The sequence below is a fragment of the Sciurus carolinensis genome, chromosome 9 (assembly GCF_902686445.1).
Source record: "Sciurus carolinensis chromosome 9, mSciCar1.2, whole genome shotgun sequence".
Taxonomy (NCBI): domain Eukaryota; kingdom Metazoa; phylum Chordata; class Mammalia; order Rodentia; family Sciuridae; genus Sciurus; species Sciurus carolinensis.
The window spans coordinates 78,426,840-78,432,573 of record NC_062221.1 but is presented as its reverse complement, the minus strand read 5'-3'; the positions used below and the strand labels follow the sequence as shown (position 1 = coordinate 78,432,573).

Genomic DNA, 5,734 nt, shown 5'->3' with positions numbered 1-5,734 from the left:
CTGTGGGTGTGGGAAGAGACAGCAAGCAGGACAGAGCGAGACACAGCCAAGGTGGGAGAATGAGAGACAGAAAAACAAGACAACAAAAAAGAAAAATGAAACAATTATAAAAAATAAACTCTGCTTGTTGAATGGGTCATCCTTGACTGGAAAGATCCAGGCCTTCCTGACCTTTCCTGTTCAGAGAAACCTTGTGCTAAAGGATTCCGGGTCACTGAATAAGAGTTTTCCATGTTCCCCCTGCCAAAAATTGGCTCTCTTGGAGAGCTACAAGATACTCCCCACTAAACATCTTCGAAGTCATTCTGTGGAGAAGAGGGAGGGTTGCTTATTAAGGGCTCATTTTCAGTGTCATCATTAGAGATTTAACTGTTTACCCTTTAACATTATCAAACAAATTTAAGAAATAAGAGAAAGATTCTTAGAGGTAGTAAGTATAGTTTGGGTCTTTTGGGAGAGATCCCCACTTCCAATGTTCTGCCTAGTAAATGCTACTATTGACTATTGTAAGTCTGGAAAAGATTTGTCAACATAAGAATGTGTCATTCTGAAGAATTAGGCTTTCGCTTTTACCTCTTTTAAGGAAGAAATGTTCCTAAAATGTAACTAAAGAGTTAACTGGCTCTTCTGTACTGACTGTACTGAGCTGCAGATTGACTTTGCCAGGTGTGGAAGTCGAGAGGGTGCTGCAGAACACCATGATCTCAGACTCAAATGGTCCTGTTCAAATCTAGGCACCAACACACTGTATGCCACTTGACAAATCACCAAATGCCTCCGAGGTATACAGTTTTACTTACCTCATTGTGCTGGTGTTGACATAAAATACATATGAAAGCACTTTGCAGACCACCAAGGGCGGTGTGGGAATACTTGCATGGTATTCTTATTACAAGGCCACCCCCTTCCCCATTAACTGATTCCATATGCTTTTTGAACTCTTAGGTCAATTTCTAAAATAGTTTTTTCTGTCTCTTTCTTTTTTCTAGCCTGTTGGCAGAGGCCCTTTTCCTCCTGTGTTTACTGCTTTGGTTTGTTATTGGCTTAGAAACCAAATGATCAAGCTAGTTAAAAACTAGGTGCGTAAGAATACACAGTCACTGAATGATGACATGAGGTATTCTTCTGTCAGTAAAGTCCATGGGTCTGTGACATCTCCTTGCATCATTACTTAAAGACTTGTTTTTGTTTGACTGTTCTTAACTGGGCTTTTTTTTTTTTTTTTTTTTTTTTTTTTTTTAATCTCTGCTCTTGACAGGTAAGATGAACTGCACTAAAGTGTTTGATCTGTCTCTCCCATCTCATTTCTGATCACCAGTGTGGGCACCTACCTCAAAGCAGAAAGCTCCTTCTGCATACTCTTCCATGACCCAGCCTAAGGCCCAAAGCCTGAAACTCTGTAGGGTAATATTTTTACAACTGAACTACGTAGCAGGGCAAGGAATCTACTTTTAAACTTGAGTTAACTTCCATTTATAAGATATGTCTTGACTGTGTTTCCATTTTTTCCATTAAACAAGATAGGAGGTTTGACATGTTGTGGTAATAATTGCAATAAATATAATCACCATGTACTGAGTGCTTATTATGTGCCAGGTTTGGTGTTAAGTGCTTTATGTTCATGATCCATTTTGTGTAACTTTCTCTCATTGGACAGTTTTGTTGTTACTGTTGTTGTGTTTTCAAACAAAAGAATTTGTTTGGAAGCACACTGATGGGACAATAAGATGCACGGGGTCTCAGGGTTAGAAGAGAAGAATTTTACTTTTAGACTAAAATAGGAGAAGTTAGGGAAGGCTCATTGCTAATAATCTCAGTTTGCTGAAGAGCTCAGTCTATGTGTAGTGTTTACGTTGGTAAATTTTTTTGAAATGAGAGATTCCCTAAAAGAGACAGTCATGCATGTTATTTTTAGTTGAAACATTTCTGTCAGCTGTAAACATGCTTGGAACTCAGCTGGTCTTTGCTATCCTTGTGCTTTCAGTACAATTTATAGCAGCTATGATTGGCTGGCCAACTATCTTTTAAAACATGTCCACCTGTCACCTTTAATGGGAAGCGTGCCTTAAGTTCCAGATGGTATTTTGGCTGCTAGGAAGTTGAAACTTTGTCTGTGTTAAAACGCTCTTGCTATTTGAAACTTTCACCTTCTAACTGTGTGCTTTGCCTCTAGGCAAGGTCACTGGTGAAGGCTTTTTACTTTCACACCCTTCTAATCTGACTCTAAATTGATTCTTCACAGTTGTCATCTTTCCCTCCATAGCATATATATGTATGCTGTTTGTATGCTTGTAGTATCAGTTCTGCATTAATTATTCGTGCGACCCTGGGCTTTTTAAGTGTTTTCATCTCTCTGGGTTTGTTTTGCCTTCTGTGAGGAGTTGGACCAAGCACTTGCACGGCCCTTTGCCAATTTCCTGGTCTTCTGCTTAGAGTGACCCACAACCCCTGGAAGATTCCAGTTCTGGCCTTGTCAGCAAATGACCTGAGGGCAACCTGTTTAATCACTCAACGCCTTAGCAGTCCCACATTTTAAATAGGACAAAGTATTTTGTTCCCTTCCCTGCCACAGAAAAAATGGTATGCTAGTTAATGAGGAAAAATGTTTGCAAAGCACTTGGGAGCTCCCTAAAGGAAGGTACTCTTTATAATTACTAGGTGCTGCGATGGTGGGACATAGGTATTTCAGGAACTGTCTAACTAAATGGGGTGTGTTTTCAGATTAGTCAGGTGCCCACAATTTCCCTTTCTAAATATATAGATTTGAAACAATATCACTCAAAAGGAATGTTAGTATTTTCCGGGTCATTACTTTTCAGTATATGACTTACTACATTCCCTAGAGGGCTTTAGACACTATACATGAAATGACTGTGGTCTGCTGAGCGTTGATTTCCCTGAGAAGAAAAGAAAAGTGAAGACAAATGGTAGTAGATGGCTTTCCAAGTTTGAGCCTATCATCGGAAATGGCAAGTATGGTTTGTTAGAAAGGGACACAAAGTACAAAGTGGATACTTTCGAATTGTAACATGAAGGGCAAGCTCATGTGAGCCCCTTCACTTAAAAATAATCCATTTAGGGCCTATACAGATGCAGGATCCAGATATGAACTCCATTTCCTTGGCTGGGTGACTTGGGCATGTTATTTATCCTCTTTAAGCCTTGGTTTCCTTATCTATAACTGGAGAATAATACGGAAAGTACCTGCCTTGAGAAGTTGTTTTGAAAATTAAAGAGATAAAGCACTTAGAACAGAGTATGCAGCAGTTTTAGAAAAAGTAAACTGTTCCATTCAGTACAAAGGAACTGAGGATAAGCGAAACCAACTGAGAAATGACTTGCATGACATAGGGAAGCCAATCCAGAATTTAAAAAATCATTTCCGATAATCAATAATGCAAGTGATTATCCTGCAGCTCTCTAATTCACAGTTAAGGGTATAGTCTACTCTCAATGATATATGCTAATGAAAAGAAGAGGTATCATGAATAAAAGGCTAGCAAATAGCATAGAGAAAGGGAATTCTCTACCTAGCAGTGTACTGAGCAGTGGAGGCAGACAAACTGAACAGCAGGTAAAGAAATTGAGGGTAGAGACTGGGTCCTTCACTGCCTTTTCAAGGATGGGGCAGTGGTAAAAGTTTATATTTTTCTCCATTTTTCAATGCCTGCTCTTCAACTCCTCAGGGACCAGCTTTGATACTTACTTAACTATAACTGACAAGTTGTTGGGGGCGGGGGGAAGAAAATAAAAAAGAAAGACACTACTTAGGTTAATAGATGTTGAGGGCTCTGCCCTAAGTTATAGTAAAGCCATCCTGATGGGCCAAGAAACTCCAGTACTGGGAGCTCAGCAAGAAGTCACTTATTCTACTGATTCTTTCTCATTTTCACCAGGTTTCTCCCAGACTGCAAAAAGGACAGCCAAGGGTGTTTTCAGAAGCGCGGTTTCTACCTGCCTCTCCCACTCTCTCTGCCTTTCCCTTGGTATAGCACAATGAAGGGTCAGAAAACGAAGACAGGGTGCTTGATGAGGTAGCTGGCAGCAAGGAAAGAAGAGGAAGATGAAGAGGAGAGTATGGTTGTTCTGGAAAGTGCAGGTCCTCTGAATGGGGAAACTCAATCCTGGACCAGAGAATAAGAAAGGCTCAGTATCAACAAGGGTATTCTACTCAGATGGAATTATATGGAGCTTTACTGAGTTTGCTCTCTATTCAGAGAAATCTGGTTAAAAGAGGGCCCACACTCCTGAGATACAGATAGTACGGCTGCCTACCAGGCCTTCTGACCTGTTCTTGGTGACTGTCTAAGCGGGATTGCCTACTGTGGACACACTAAATTCATAAAACATTTGTGGCTTCAGTGACAGCTAAAATACTTTGGTAGTAAGCAGATGTTTGAAGATCTCAGGGAACTTCATCCACATCATCTGACCTCTCTTACAACTTTATGCATGGAGTAGATTTTAACATGCCCAGAAAGTGGTATCTCCAATTAGAGTACTACTCACATCTTGAAGATCCCCTGACAAATAAATCATAGCTGACAGTAAGATACCAGCCTCACGAGATTATCTCCCCCTCCCTATTAATAATTTCTTGCTTTCTAGGTTATGTTGCAAAATATATCATGTTGTTGTGACATATATATATATATATGTTCCTAAATGGCTTTGATAATTTTATACTATTTATAGTTAAATGCTTTCACATAAATTACTTAATTCTCAGAGCAACCATATAAAATATGTACTATTTAAGATCTGAAAAACTGAGGTTTGGGTTGAACCTAGAATTTATCTAATGTCATTCAGTCAGAAAGTGGTAGAACCAAGGCTTTCTTACTCCAGAACTTAAACTCGTTCCTTTAACCCCATTGGCTAATAGTTCATGCTCTATATAAGGATTATTATTGGCAGCACTATTATTGTGCCACTGCTAATAATGTTTTGCTCCTCTTATAACTTTATCTATTTACATTGAATTCATGACTGAAATAGCAGACCTTTTCAAAGTGACAAGCAAACTTATGTCATGCGCAGAGAGTATTAGTAGACTAAAAACTCTTGATAATATGATTCAGCAAAAGCAAAAACATCTATCTTTTGTTGCTGGGGAAAAAAGTAGGAACACAGATATCTGTACAATATATTCGGCAGCTAATTTTAAAAAAAGAAAAAAGAAAATAAAAAAACTAAAAGTCTTGCTGAGAAAAGAATGCATTTATGTATAAGTCCCTTGAATTAAGTTCTCATGCCCACATTTTTAAATAGTCATTTACATACTCACTCAACAAACATTTGCTAAGCAACTACATATGCTAGCCCATATTCATTTATAGATTTTTATAGCAGAAAGTCCTAAGTTTGAATCTTAAAATAAAGTTCCACCTGAAAATGGTTGCCAGCTAAAAATATGATACCCTATTAAATTTGAATTTCAGATAAACAACAAATAATTTTTAATATAAGTACATCACAAATTTTACATGGGACATACTCTAATAATCTACATTTAAAAATTTTTTCAGTACTAGGGATTGAACTCAGGCACACTTGACCACTAAGCCATATCCCCAGTCCTATTTTATATTTTTATTTAGAGACAGGGTCTCACTGAGTTGCTTTGCACCTTGCTTTTGCTGAGGCTGCTTTGAACTTGTGATCTTCCTGCCTCAGACTCCCAAGTCACTGGGATTACAGATTTCAGATTTTGTTTATCTGAAATTCAACTTTA

At 38.5% G+C, this 5,734-nt stretch overlaps 1 protein-coding gene across 19 annotated transcripts in view; it reads right to left on the bottom strand.

Moving 5' to 3' along the window:
* Zbtb20 (zinc finger and BTB domain containing 20) overlaps positions 1 to 5,734 on the bottom strand; it is a 793,136-nt gene that overhangs the window by 23,130 nt on the left and 764,272 nt on the right. The gene's annotated exons all lie outside the window — the stretch shown is intronic.